The sequence below is a fragment of the Dendropsophus ebraccatus genome, chromosome 14, assembly GCF_027789765.1.
Source record: "Dendropsophus ebraccatus isolate aDenEbr1 chromosome 14, aDenEbr1.pat, whole genome shotgun sequence".
In the NCBI taxonomy this organism is placed as follows: domain Eukaryota; kingdom Metazoa; phylum Chordata; class Amphibia; order Anura; family Hylidae; genus Dendropsophus; species Dendropsophus ebraccatus.
This window is the reverse complement of record NC_091467.1, coordinates 53,704,917-53,720,110: the sequence shown is the minus strand read 5'-3', so window position 1 is coordinate 53,720,110 and position 15,194 is coordinate 53,704,917. Positions and strand designations below refer to the sequence as shown.

At 47.0% G+C, this 15,194-nt stretch overlaps 4 non-coding genes and 4 pseudogenes across 4 annotated transcripts; all 8 read right to left on the bottom strand.

Annotated features, from left to right (window-relative positions):
• Window positions 1–669: 669 nt before the first annotated feature.
• LOC138773645 (U2 spliceosomal RNA) lies at window positions 670–812 on the bottom strand (annotated as a pseudogene).
• Window positions 813–1,778: 966 nt separating this feature from the next.
• Window positions 1,779–1,981, bottom strand: LOC138773559 (U2 spliceosomal RNA; annotated as a pseudogene).
• Window positions 1,982–3,496: 1,515 nt separating this feature from the next.
• Window positions 3,497–3,601, bottom strand: LOC138773167 (U2 spliceosomal RNA; annotated as a pseudogene).
• A 959-nt stretch (window positions 3,602–4,560) lies between these two features.
• LOC138773550 (U2 spliceosomal RNA) lies at window positions 4,561–4,776 on the bottom strand (annotated as a pseudogene).
• A 5,873-nt stretch (window positions 4,777–10,649) lies between these two features.
• Window positions 10,650–10,840, bottom strand: LOC138773284 (U2 spliceosomal RNA). Its single transcript, XR_011359992.1, has one exon. It is a non-coding gene; the product is annotated as a U2 spliceosomal RNA (small nuclear RNA).
• A 950-nt stretch (window positions 10,841–11,790) lies between these two features.
• Window positions 11,791–11,981, bottom strand: LOC138773273 (U2 spliceosomal RNA). Its single transcript, XR_011359981.1, has one exon. It is a non-coding gene; the product is annotated as a U2 spliceosomal RNA (small nuclear RNA).
• A 926-nt stretch (window positions 11,982–12,907) lies between these two features.
• LOC138773262 (U2 spliceosomal RNA) lies at window positions 12,908–13,098 on the bottom strand. The gene has a single exon (XR_011359970.1). It is a non-coding gene; the product is annotated as a U2 spliceosomal RNA (small nuclear RNA).
• Window positions 13,099–14,057: 959 nt separating this feature from the next.
• On the bottom strand, window positions 14,058–14,248 carry LOC138773250 (U2 spliceosomal RNA). Its single transcript, XR_011359959.1, has one exon. It is a non-coding gene; the product is annotated as a U2 spliceosomal RNA (small nuclear RNA).
• Window positions 14,249–15,194: the final 946 nt, after the last annotated feature.

Here is a 15,194-nt window from a genome sequence, read left to right as displayed (position 1 = left end):
TTGCTTACAAAGCGAGAGAAAGGGGATTCGGGCCTCGCTGCCTTTACCGCCTCCCAGTACCTCCTGCAGGTGTTGAAGGAGGCAAATGTCACATAGAAGATCCCCGTGAAGAAGAAAATGCTGAGGGTTTCAGCCTTGGAGAAACCCTGGTCCAGGAGCATCTTCTTAGCGAACACATCCTCAGACATGTCCGGCTCTCTACCATCCACCTTCTTCAGTCGCATGGCCACCGTAGTGCGCATCCAGGGCCGCAGTGTAGGGACGCCTGGATCCGCAGCCTTGCTGGCCGTCGGCTGAGCTGGGGCGGCAGAGGAAGAGGCATCCACGACCCGGGCCTCCTGGCTCTTCCTCGCTTCCTTCTGCTGGGTCTTCTTCATCTCCGGTGCTGGTGCTGAAGAGGCCATCGCTTCTCCCGGTCGAGCTCTTTCCTGGTGGGCGGAGCTATGCAGATCCTCGTCGAAGGGGGCGGAGAGATGCAAATCCTCGTCGCCGGCTTCTTCGGGGTTCAGCGTCGTCCTTCTCGGGGTTCCGGGGCGTCTTCGTCGATCGTTCGTCGGCAGGCGGGATCGAAGTGGTTCTCCGGTCAAACCGTCGGGCACAGGACAATCGAGCAGCAGGCCGAGAGGAAGGTTCACTCTCGTTCCTGGGGAATAGCCCTACACCCAATAGCTGCAGTGAGCTTAAGACGAATTAAATCGCCGATGCCCAAAGGCCGAGTGCAGGGGGTACCCCAGGACCTGAGCCGTCAAGTCAAGGCAGTTCAGTAAGAACAGATACTACACTTGATCTTAGCCAAAAGGCCGAGAAGCGATGGCCACAACGGTTTCCCGAAAACTCCCCTTCTCGGACACCACGTCCTTCTTGTTAAGGCGAAGCCAGACATACATACCCTATTATGCGCTCCACCCTCTCAGATGGCGGACCGGACGTGCTTTCACACTGCATCTCCTATTGCCTAGCACTGCCTCTGTCTTCCTTTCTGCTCTCAAATCTGAATAGCTCCACCCCCCAATCACACTGCGTCTGCTTCCACCTGATGGATGGCAGACATACACGTCTCTGTCTCTGTCTCCGTCTCTGTCTGGCATACATGACATGCAGCTAGCTCTTTGGCTGGCTGTCTCTGTAGCTGGCTGGCTGTCTCTGTGGCTGGCTGCCTAGCTGGCTAGCTTATTATTAGTACCTACCTACCTACCTACCTATCTATCTATCTATCTATCTATCTATCTATCTATCTATCTATCTATCTATCTATCTAATCTATCCTATCTATCCTATCTATTCTATCTAATGTATCTAATCTATCTATCAAAGAACATGGAGGGTGAATTCTCCCAGCTGGAGCCGTAGGCAGGCAGCATCAGCAGGATACATCGGCCGGCCACCAGGAAATCAAATCCAAAGGAAACGGTTTAATAAACTGCACCTACCTTTCCACCTACCTGCTCGGTCGCTTGACCGGCTGCAACTGAGCTGCTTGTTGTGCTGGCAGCTGTGTATAGCAGCAAAGCCTTGATGACATCACGTCCCGCGATGACATCACCAGCACTGGCCCGGCAGCCAAGTTGTAAACAACTCTGCCAGTTGGTTGCCATGGCAACAGAGGCCAGCAAGTCTTGGACAAACAAACTTTTCGTAGCCACACTCGGGCTAATTTTTCGGGGTCGGTCCACCTGCGCACAACACACTCGAGGGATGTTTCTTGCAAAACAGTAGTTTCAGGTGCAGCCGGCTTGTTTCCTTCTTCATTCTTTTGCTCTGTTTTTTGCAAACTCATTAGGGGGTGCACTGAACCTGGAGGCACTGCAATACCAGGTCAATGCCTGGAGAGGACAGAGCAAGCTCTTTTTCCATCTCCCTGTTCTAAAAATCCATTTAATATATGGTCCCCAGATAGGGGACGTATCAGATATTAAACTGATAAGAACAGATTTTTTTTCTTTTTTTTTCCTTAAAACCATTCAGAATGGTTAAAATCGATATAAACAGAAAACTGCTCATACCTTCTTTAATACTCCAACCAACTCATCATCATGGTCATTTCACACAAAAAACAGCAAAACTATAAATCTATAACAACGTGCACTAACAAAAACCACATCTGTCTATAATAAGTAAGGAAAAAAAATAAACTCACTTCCATAGTCTCAGACTCTCATACCTCCTTTGAAGGCAAAGAAGGACAATAAATGTAACACAATCCTTGTTCTTGATCCAGACTCTATTATACTTTTAACAATATCCGGGGGCACCTTATAGGTTTCGAAAAACCTATCCCCCTGCTTCTCCCAATGCGAAGCCACTTTGTTATATAACTTATCCAATGGAAATTTCCTATCTATAGAGTCTATATGATCCCAGGATTCCTGTGAGATTAGCCCATAGTCTCTCCGTTCCTCTTCTGTAGGGGACCTTCCCAACTTTTTCCTCAGCTCTACCTCTCCAGGCATGCTTCCAATTTCTCTTGGGCCCTTCTCCCTTACTTTAGATATTCTTCGAACAGAAATATCCATTTCCTCCTCCTGTTGGGGGGACTTACCTCCACTTGCACCCTCCGTCTCTTTCTTACTTTTCTTCCCTTGCGGGGAATCACCAGTGCTCCTAGTGGCTTCTAGCCTGTCTTCTTTCTCTCTCGCATCTTTCTTTTTAGCCGGACAAGCCGCGTATAAATGTTCTACGCTTCCACATAAGTGGCATGTTTTCTTCCGATCACATGACTCAGCAGAATGTCCTTCTCCTTGACACTTGGGACAAAAGGAGACTGTGCAGTGATCCTTCACATGACCATACTGTTTACAATTCCTACAAAAATTCTCCATTCCCGAGAAAAACAAGTCCCCATTAACAGGCCCAATCTTGAACCTTGCTGGAGGAACACATAACATATCGTTTGCCAATACTTTAAACTTTACGAGGAACCTCCACTTCATTGTCCACAAACCAAAGCGATTCAGGACCTTACCCTTTGCAGCGACTTCTTCACAGTACTTCATCAGAAAAGCCGAAATTTCCTCTTCCGACACATAAGGGCTATACATCCTTATTGTTATCAGTCTTTCTCTCCTCGGAAAATGAGAGGCAATGTCAATACCATTTAATATAACATCATTCCTAACACTCTCCATCTTACCCAGAAGATAGCTGTGATCCTCTTCCGAACTCAATACCAAGTCGTAGATCCCTCGCCTCGGGAACTCCAAACACGCCAAGATTTGGCTCCGTTCCAGACCCAGCAATCTGAAGAAAACCTCTTCCACCAAAAAAATCTAGGCCCAACTCCTTCTTCCTGGGGTCCTTCAACGTAAATCGTACTCCATTTCTAATTCTTGCGTAAGCTGGAACTTCTTCTGGCACAGTTCCATCTTCGTTAGTCGCATCCATCTTCCAAGAAAAACTCCAAGGAACAGAACAACCCACGATGCACCTCCCCTGCGGATGCAGGTAGGTGTGATCGCTTCCCGTTGCCTGGGGACTAAGCCGCCTGCCAATAGCAGCAAGGAGGTAAACCTCCAAGGCCGACAGGTCGGGTACCCCAGGCACCTTCTGACCAGATCTCCTGTAGATACTACACTTGATCTTAGCCAAAAGGCCGAGAAGCGATGGCCACAACGGTTTCCCGAAAACTCCCCTTCTCGGACACCACGTCCTTCTTGTTAAGGCGAAGCCAGACATACATACCCTATTATGCGCTCCACCCTCTCAGATGGCGGACCGGGACGTGCTTTCACACTGCATCTCCTATTGCCTAGCACTGCCTCTGTCTTCCTTTCTGCTCTCAAATCTGAATAGCTCCACCCCCCAATCACACTGCGTCTGCTTCCACCTGATGGATGGCAGACATACACGTCTCTGTCTCTGTCTCCGTCTCTGTCTGGCATACATGACATGCAGCTAGCTCTTTGGCTGGCTGTCTCTGTAGCTGGCTGGCTGTCTCTGTGGCTGGCTGCCTAGCTGGCTAGCTTATTATTAGTACCTACCTACCTACCTACCTACCTATCTATCTATCTATCTATCTATCTATCTATCTATCTATCTATCTAATCTATCCTATCTATCCTATCTATTCTATCTAATGTATCTAATCTATCTATCAAAGAACATGGAGGGTGAATTCTCCCAGCTGGAGCCGTAGGCAGGCAGCATCAGCAGGATACATCGGCCGGCCACCAGGAAATCAAATCCAAAGGAAACGGTTTAATAAACTGCACCTACCTTTCCACCTACCTGCTCGGTCGCTTGACCGGCTGCAACTGAGCTGCTTGTTGTGCTGGCAGCTGTGTATAGCAGCAAAGCCTTGATGACATCACGTCCCGCGATGACATCACCAGCACTGGCCCGGCAGCCAAGTTGTAAACAACTCTGCCAGTTGGTTGCCATGGCAACAGAGGCCAGCAAGTCTTGGACAAACAAACTTTTCGTAGCCACACTCGGGCTAATTTTTCGGGGTCGGTCCACCTGCGCACAACACACTCGAGGGATGTTTCTTGCAAAACAGTAGTTTCAGGTGCAGCCGGCTTGTTTCCTTCTTCATTCTTTTGCTCTGTTTTTTGCAAACTCATTAGGGGGTGCACTGAACCTGGAGGCACTGCAATACCAGGTCAATGCCTGGAGAGGACAGAGCAAGCTCTTTTTCCATCTCCCTGTTCTAAAAATCCATTTAATATATGGTCCCCAGATAGGGGACGTATCAGATATTAAACTGATAAGAACAGATTTTTTTTTTTTTTTTTTTTTTTTTTTTTTTTTTTAAAACCACTCAGATTGGTTAAAAGCGAAAAACAGCAAAAACTGTTTTAATCACAATCGCCACTCCAACCATCTCATCATAATGGTCATTTTGTTCATTTGAAAACACACAAGAAAAAGAAAAACACCGTGATACTACAACCCTATACACTACTTACATATACATATTTTCCTACTTATTTACATACTTATTTACATACTTATTTACATATAGTACACCTAAACTTTCACCAAAAACCTCCACTTTCTGAATTTCCACACACCCTCACTATCTACGTCACCACCATGCTGTTTATCCCATAAATATATCACATACAATCTAGACAATATCAACCTCAAACATTCGTTAACCGATACAACCTTCCTCCTAAACACACACAAATTCCTCACATCCCATAAGCTCTCCATCACACACGCCAAAATTAGCCACATCACTCTCTCCTTAATCTTGCTCGATGCACCCATACCAAACATTGCCACTCTCCAGTCTATAAAGGTCACACCAGCTAGCTCCCTAACCAAGCCACCCACTCCTTTCCATACATTATACGCAAAATCACAGTCCCACATCACATGTCTCACCGACTCATTTGACCCACAACCATCCCTTGGACACACCTCATATCTAATCAAGTCACGCCTCTTCTGTACTTGTCTCACCGGTAAAATATCATGCAAAGCCATCCATACCACATCATGCTGTTTATTTGACATGCCACTCACCCTCATTTTTTTCCAAACTGCCAACGCCTCATCCGCCCTTAACCCACCAATATTACACACCAACTCTCCTGCATCTATCTTCTTCAACACTTTCTTTTTCTCCTTAAAATCCTTCACAGGCACACTTAACAAATCAAACTCTATCACAAATTTTTCCACTCTCATATACCACACAGGGCACTTAAAGGCTACAGGCACTCTTACATCCCATTCCATCCACTTTAGACCATACAACATCCATCCAGCCATATACCGAATCATGCATCCTGCCTTACTCCCTTTCTCCAACAATACAACCATAACCTTGATATAACTCAGCCCCAAAAAGATCTGAAAATTTGGGAAACCCAACCCTCCATGCTCACATGACTTATATACATACTCCCTTTTCAGTCTCTCCATCCTACTACCCCACAGAAACGTAAAACATAACTTCTCCGCCTTCTTTATCTTTCGTACCGCAAAGGGAAACACATTCGCACAAAAAAGCAAAATAGGCAAAATCACTGCTTTCACAACCAGCACCTTCCCCACCAAAGTCAGTTCACGCATCCTCCAAAAATTCAACTTTCGTTCAATCCGACCCCCACATTCGTCCCAACTTTCATTCCCTTTCAAATCATCATTAAACTGAATCCCCAAAATTTTTATTGCCCCCACCTCACACTCCACTCCATCCATCTTAACATTCTTATCCCCAAAACACTTAAAAACACATTTATTCCAATTTATTCTGAATGCAGATGCCCCACAAAAAATATCCAGCCACAATTTTGCTCTGTTCATACTCGCCATATTATCACTCACCACCACAATATCATCCATATAACCCAGCACCTTTACATTCTTACCCGCACTCCCCGGAATCAACAATCCTCTCATCAGCTTATCTTTCCTTACACAACACAACAGAGGCTCAATCACACTTACAAACAATATCGGGGACATCGGGCAGCCTTGCCTAACCCCCGACCTTACACTCACTTTCCCACTCAGGACACCATTAATCAACACCTCACTTGTCACATCTGTATACAAACCTCTCACTATATTTACAAACTTCCTTGGAAAACCCATTCTCCCCAACACTCTAAACATAAAATCATGCGAAACCCTATCAAAAGCCTTTTCAAAATCCACAGCCAAGACCATACACTTCTGTTTTCTATCCATACTGTCACCAAACAGATCCCTCAACAAAAGCAAATTATCAGTCATACTCCTCCCAGGAATTGCACACACCTGATCCTCACCAATCACCTGCTCAACCACATCACGCATACGCCCAGACACAATCTTACTAAAAACTTTATAATCGGCATTAAGCAAAGTAATCGGTCTCCAGTTCCCCAGAACCGCTTTATTCCCTTTTTTATGTATCAGAACTACCACACCTTCTTTCATTGAATCACTCAAACAGTCATTTTTCCATATATATTGACACACCTCCACCATATCCATACCCACAATCTCCCATGCTTTCACATATAACTCAATCGGAATCCCATCCTTTCCTGGCGTTTTATTTTTCTTTGCACTCATCACCGCACTTTTGACTTCCTCCATGGTCACCTCCTCACATAGCAGCTCCCCATCACTCTCCTTAAGCTTACTCTCCAGACCATTTAGTACCTCACTCACCAGACCCTCATCAATCCACTTATGCCCATATAAATCACCATAAAAACTCTCCACCTCTCTTATAACCTGCTCTCCAACCACACACTTCCCATCCTTGTTCATAACCTCATCCATCTCATTCCTCCTTCCACACACTTTCTTAAAGAAAAAACTTGTGCACTTCTCATTTTTATCCAGATATTCTATTTTTGATCTATAAATTATTTCTTTACCTCTTTCATCCATCATTTTCTTCATTTCTCTCTTTGCATCCTCCAACAAATCACTTACATCCACCCCACTCATATTTAACTTATGCAACCAATCAATCCTTACATTTAAATCACTATATTTTTTTCTTATCACACCCGCCTTTTTATACCCCCATTTCCGAAAGAATTTTTTACATTCTTCTTTCATCCAATCCCACCAATCTAATATACTCTCAAACCCATGCTTCCTATCCTTCCACCTCATATAAGCATATCTAAAATCATTCATCACTTTTTCATCTTCCAACAACTTTACATTTAATTTCCATACACCTTTACCATATACTCCTTTAACCTCACATGCAAATTCAGCTCTCAAACACTCATGATCAGAAAAAGGTACAACTTGTTGAGAATACCCCAGACACTCCAAACTTTTAGAAGCGAAAATGAAATCAATCCTAGACTCCACCCCTCCTCTATCCGCCCTATATGTAGCAGGTGGTGACTTACCCACCACCCTCACAGCTGTGTCAAACAAAAGAAAATCAGAAACCAAACGATTCAAACTCCGCCCCGTGATATCCAACCCAGCACCATCTGTAACACAATTAAAATCTCCCGCCATAATCACAGGAATCCTCCCTGGCAAAAAAAGACACACTTTCTCCAACAACTTAACCCTTTCTTCCTTCCCCGTAGGAGCATACACATTACAAACCCTCAACTTCATACCCTTATAAACCACCACCGCTACAATACACCTCCCTACCTCCACCACAACATAACTCTCCAATTTAACCTCCCTACTCCCCAACAAAATCCCAACACCATCATTTTTATTCAAATTTGATCCAGACCATACATATTGTCCATGCGGCCAATCTTGGTCCCCCAAGGACTCTGCAATGCCACACTCCTGCAAACAAAACACATCAGCCCCTAGACTTTTTACATAGTCCAGGACTGCCGCTCGCCTGGCCTTGGATTTAATCTGTCTCACATTTAGGGATAAGACATTACATGCAGTTTTGGTTTCCATGTTCTTATGCGGCATGCCAGCGGACTATAAACTCCCCACCTTTCTCTCATCCTTCTCCTTCTGGAAACTGGCAGCTTAAGGTAAAGGCCGAGGTCTCTGCTTCTCCTAAAAAAGGAGCCTCATTTGGGATAGATGACACAGGATACACCGTGTCCCGTCCGGGACTCACACCAGCCTCACTTGCTGGAGACAAAGCAACTCTAGCTCTTTTAGGAGCTATATTCAGCTCCTCTTCCAGGGGCCTTGTGGCAGAAAAGTCGCCCTGACCGCCATCTCCACCTTCCCGCTCTGCCGGGCTTTCACTCCAAGAAAGAGCGGGAGTTTCAGGCTCAGAGCCTTCCACCTCCCCCTCTCCTTGTATGCCAACACCACTTGCAATTTCATTTTCCGCTGAGGTCACTTCCATCGACTCCTCCACCTCCACCTGTCGCTCACCTCGGGCCTCTTCCCGGCCTGCACCAACCACCTCTGCATATTGCTTCCTCACACGCATTTTACAGTCTCTGAACACATGCCCTTCTTTGCCACAAACATTACACACAATAGCATTCTTGCAATCTCTGGAGAAATGCCCATCTTGCTGGCAACGCCCACACTTTACCTCCTTACATACATCATCCTCCTGTGTGTGGCCAAAACTCTTGCACTTACGGCAGAACCTGGGTGCATTCGGGAAGAACAAGTAGCCTCTGTCCCTCCCGATGGCAAAGTTCAGAGGTGGGTAATAAATACCACCAGGACTCTCTGGGTCCTCACGAAAGATGACAAAAAACTTGTATTTACCTGTCCACAAGCGCTCGCTATTCAACACCTTGTGGGAGAAACTAACTCCCGAACAATATTTCCTCAGGAAAGCCACAATGTCTTCTTTTGGTACATAAGGATTATACATGAATACAACCAAGGGAACTTCTCTCCTGCTGTATAACACTGTGAAGGTTAACCCATCCAGGCTGGACTCACCAGATTTCTCTTGGAGCGTGCGGTACAGCTGATGACAATGAGCTATGGTCGTCAATACCAACACAAAGGTACCTTTCCTGGGATCTTGCAAACAAAGGATGTCGTCATACTTCACATTCAGAGTATTGTACAATACATCTTGCACCATTACCTGAAGATTAAAATGCTCCTCCTTTCCAGCCTCCACGTTGATCCGAAATGCATTCTTGACCCGGGGTTCTCCGGTCTCCGCATAGCGCACGATGACGCCCATGGTGATCGCCTCCTCCGTCCTCAGCCGCTCCCAGCGGGAGCTAAGCCTCCGACACCTTCCAGCCCGACACAAGTGCAGCAGATACTACACCTGATCTTGGCCAAAAGGCCGAGAAGCGATGGCCACAACGGTTTCCCGAAAACTCCCCTTCTCGGACACCACGTCCTTCTTGTTAAGGCGAAGCCAGACATACATACCCTATTATGCGCTCCACCCTCTCAGATGGCGGACCGGACGTGCTTTCACACTGCATCTCCTATTGCCTAGCACTGCCTCTGTCTTCCTTTCTGCTCTCAAATCTGAATAGCTCCACCCCCCAATCACACTGCGTCTGCTTCCACCTGATGGATGGCAGACATACACGTCTCTGTCTCTGTCTCCGTCTCTGTCTGGCATACATGACATGCAGCTAGCTCTTTGGCTGGCTGTCTCTGTAGCTGGCTGGCTGTCTCTGTGGCTGGCTGCCTAGCTGGCTAGCTTATTATTAGTACCTACCTACCTACCTACCTACCTACCTATCTATCTATCTATCTATCTATCTATCTATCTATCTATCTATCTATCTATCTAATCTATCCTATCTATCCTATCTATTCTATCTAATGTATCTAATCTATCTATCAAAGAACATGGAGGGTGAATTCTCCCAGCTGGAGCCGTAGGCAGGCAGCATCAGCAGGATACATCGGCCGGCCACCAGGAAATCAAATCCAAAGGAAACGGTTTAATAAACTGCACCTACCTTTCCACCTACCTGCTCGGTCGCTTGACCGGCTGCAACTGAGCTGCTTGTTGTGCTGGCAGCTGTGTATAGCAGCAAAGCCTTGATGACATCACGTCCCGCGATGACATCACCAGCACTGGCCCGGCAGCCAAGTTGTAAACAACTCTGCCAGTTGGTTGCCATGGCAACAGAGGCCAGCAAGTCTTGGACAAACAAACTTTTCGTAGCCACACTCGGGCTAATTTTTCGGGGTCGGTCCACCTGCGCACAACACACTCGAGGGATGTTTCTTGCAAAACAGTAGTTTCAGGTGCAGCCGGCTTGTTTCCTTCTTCATTCTTTTGCTCTGTTTTTTGCAAACTCATTAGGGGGTGCACTGAACCTGGAGGCACTGCAATACCAGGTCAATGCCTGGAGAGGACAGAGCAAGCTCTTTTTCCATCTCCCTGTTCTAAAAATCCATTTAATATATGGTCCCCAGATAGGGGACGTATCAGATATTAAACTGATAAGAACAGATACTACACTTGATCTTAGCCAAAAGGCCGAGAAGCGATGGCCACAACGGTTTCCCGAAAACTCCCCTTCTCGGACACCACGTCCTTCTTGTTAAGGCGAAGCCAGACATACATACCCTATTATGCGCTCCACCCTCTCAGATGGCGGACCGGACGTGCTTTCACACTGCATCTCCTATTGCCTAGCACTGCCTCTGTCTTCCTTTCTGCTCTCAAATCTGAATAGCTCCACCCCCCAATCACACTGCGTCTGCTTCCACCTGATGGATGGCAGACATACACGTCTCTGTCTCTGTCTCCGTCTCTGTCTGGCATACATGACATGCAGCTAGCTCTTTGGCTGGCTGTCTCTGTAGCTGGCTGGCTGTCTCTGTGGCTGGCTGCCTAGCTGGCTAGCTTATTATTAGTACCTACCTACCTATCTATCTATCTATCTATCTATCTATCTATCTATCTATCTATCTATCTAATCTATCCTATCTATCCTATCTATTCTATCTAATGTATCTAATCTATCTATCAAAGAACATGGAGGGTGAATTCTCCCAGCTGGAGCCGTAGGCAGGCAGCATCAGCAGGATACATCGGCCGGCCACCAGGAAATCAAATCCAAAGGAAACGGTTTAATAAACTGCACCTACCTTTCCACCTACCTGCTCGGTCGCTTGACCGGCTGCAACTGAGCTGCTTGTTGTGCTGGCAGCTGTGTATAGCAGCAAAGCCTTGATGACATCACGTCCCGCGATGACATCACCAGCACTGGCCCGGCAGCCAAGTTGTAAACAACTCTGCCAGTTGGTTGCCATGGCAACAGAGGCCAGCAAGTCTTGGACAAACAAACTTTTCGTAGCCACACTCGGGCTAATTTTTCGGGGTCGGTCCACCTGCGCACAACACACTCGAGGGATGTTTCTTGCAAAACAGTAGTTTCAGGTGCAGCCGGCTTGTTTCCTTCTTCATTCTTTTGCTCTGTTTTTTGCAAACTCATTAGGGGGTGCACTGAACCTGGAGGCACTGCAATACCAGGTCAATGCCTGGAGAGGACAGAGCAAGCTCTTTTTCCATCTCCCTGTTCTAAAAATCCATTTAATATATGGTCCCCAGATAGGGGACGTATCAGATATTAAACTGATAAGAACAGATACTACACTTGATCTTAGCCAAAAGGCCGAGAAGCGATGGCCACAACGGTTTCCCGAAAACTCCCCTTCTCGGACACCACGTCCTTCTTGTTAAGGCGAAGCCAGACATACATACCCTATTATGCGCTCCACCCTCTCAGATGGCGGACCGGACGTGCTTTCACACTGCATCTCCTATTGCCTAGCACTGCCTCTGTCTTCCTTTCTGCTCTCAAATCTGAATAGCTCCACCCCCCAATCACACTGCGTCTGCTTCCACCTGATGGATGGCAGACATACACGTCTCTGTCTCTGTCTCCGTCTCTGTCTGGCATACATGACATGCAGCTAGCTCTTTGGCTGGCTGTCTCTGTAGCTGGCTGGCTGTCTCTGTGGCTGGCTGCCTAGCTGGCTAGCTTATTATTAGTACCTACCTACCTACCTACCTATCTATCTATCTATCTAATCTATCCTATCTATCCTATCTATTCTATCTAATGTATCTAATCTATCTATCAAAGAACATGGAGGGTGAATTCTCCCAGCTGGAGCCGTAGGCAGGCAGCATCAGCAGGATACATCGGCCGGCCACCAGGAAATCAAATCCAAAGGAAACGGTTTAATAAACTGCACCTACCTTTCCACCTACCTGCTCGGTCGCTTGACCGGCTGCAACTGAGCTGCTTGTTGTGCTGGCAGCTGTGTATAGCAGCAAAGCCTTGATGACATCACGTCCCGCGATGACATCACCAGCACTGGCCCGGCAGCCAAGTTGTAAACAACTCTGCCAGTTGGTTGCCATGGCAACAGAGGCCAGCAAGTCTTGGACAAACAAACTTTTCGTAGCCACACTCGGGCTAATTTTTCGGGGTCGGTCCACCTGCGCACAACACACTCGAGGGATGTTTCTTGCAAAACAGTAGTTTCAGGTGCAGCCGGCTTGTTTCCTTCTTCATTCTTTTGCTCTGTTTTTTGCAAACTCATTAGGGGGTGCACTGAACCTGGAGGCACTGCAATACCAGGTCAATGCCTGGAGAGGACAGAGCAAGCTCTTTTTCCATCTCCCTGTTCTAAAAATCCATTTAATATATGGTCCCCAGATAGGGGACGTATCAGATATTAAACTGATAAGAACAGATACTACACTTGATCTTAGCCAAAAGGCCGAGAAGCGATGGCCACAACGGTTTCCCCGAAAACTCCCCTTCTCGGACACCACGTCCTTCTTGTTAAGGCGAAGCCAGACATACATACCCTATTATGCGCTCCACCCTCTCAGATGGCGGACCGGACGTGCTTTCACACTGCATCTCCTATTGCCTAGCACTGCCTCTGTCTTCCTTTCTGCTCTCAAATCTGAATAGCTCCACCCCCCAATCACACTGCGTCTGCTTCCACCTGATGGATGGCAGACATACACGTCTCTGTCTCTGTCTCCGTCTCTGTCTGGCATACATGACATGCAGCTAGCTCTTTGGCTGGCTGTCTCTGTAGCTGGCTGGCTGTCTCTGTGGCTGGCTGCCTAGCTGGCTAGCTTATTATTAGTACCTACCTACCTACCTACCTACCTATCTATCTATCTATCTATCTATCTATCTATCTATCTATCTATCTAATCTATCCTATCTATCCTATCTATTCTATCTAATGTATCTAATCTATCTATCAAAGAACATGGAGGGTGAATTCTCCCAGCTGGAGCCGTAGGCAGGCAGCATCAGCAGGATACATCGGCCGGCCACCAGGAAATCAAATCCAAAGGAAACGGTTTAATAAACTGCACCTACCTTTCCACCTACCTGCTCGGTCGCTTGACCGGCTGCAACTGAGCTGCTTGTTGTGCTGGCAGCTGTGTATAGCAGCAAAGCCTTGATGACATCACGTCCCGCGATGACATCACCAGCACTGGCCCGGCAGCCAAGTTGTAAACAACTCTGCCAGTTGGTTGCCATGGCAACAGAGGCCAGCAAGTCTTGGACAAACAAACTTTTCGTAGCCACACTCGGGCTAATTTTTCGGGGTCGGTCCACCTGCGCACAACACACTCGAGGGATGTTTCTTGCAAAACAGTAGTTTCAGGTGCAGCCGGCTTGTTTCCTTCTTCATTCTTTTGCTCTGTTTTTTGCAAACTCATTAGGGGGTGCACTGAACCTGGAGGCACTGCAATACCAGGTCAATGCCTGGAGAGGACAGAGCAAGCTCTTTTTCCATCTCCCTGTTCTAAAAATCCATTTAATATATGGTCCCCAGATAGGGGACGTATCAGATATTAAACTGATAAGAACAGATACTACACTTGATCTTAGCCAAAAGGCCGAGAAGCGATGGCCACAACGGTTTCCCGAAAACTCCCCTTCTCGGACACCACGTCCTTCTTGTTAAGGCGAAGCCAGACATACATACCCTATTATGCGCTCCACCCTCTCAGATGGCGGACCGGACGTGCTTTCACACTGCATCTCCTATTGCCTAGCACTGCCTCTGTCTTCCTTTCTGCTCTCAAATCTGAATAGCTCCACCCCCCAATCACACTGCGTCTGCTTCCACCTGATGGATGGCAGACATACACGTCTCTGTCTCTGTCTCCGTCTCTGTCTGGCATACATGACATGCAGCTAGCTCTTTGGCTGGCTGTCTCTGTAGCTGGCTGGCTGTCTCTGTGGCTGGCTGCCTAGCTGGCTAGCTTATTATTAGTACCTACCTACCTACCTACCTATCTATCTATCTATCTATCTATCTATCTATCTATCTATCTATCTATCTAATCTATCCTATCTATCCTATCTATTCTATCTAATGTATCTAATCTATCTATCAAAGAACATGGAGGGTGAATTCTCCCAGCTGGAGCCGTAGGCAGGCAGCATCAGCAGGATACATCGGCCGGCCACCAGGAAATCAAATCCAAAGGAAACGGTTTAATAAACTGCACCTACCTTTCCACCTACCTGCTCGGTCGCTTGACCGGCTGCAACTGAGCTGCTTGTTGTGCTGGCAGCTGTGTATAGCAGCAAAGCCTTGATGACATCACGTCCCGCGATGACATCACCAGCACTGGCCCGGCAGCCAAGTTGTAAACAACTCTGCCAGTTGGTTGCCATGGCAACAGAGGCCAGCAAGTCTTGGACAAACAAACTTTTCGTAGCCACACTCGGGCTAATTTTTCGGGGTCGGTCCACCTGCGCACAACACACTCGAGGGATGTTTCTTGCAAAACAGTAGTTTCAGGTGCAGCCGGCTTGTTTCCTTCTTCATTCTTTTGCTCTGTTTTT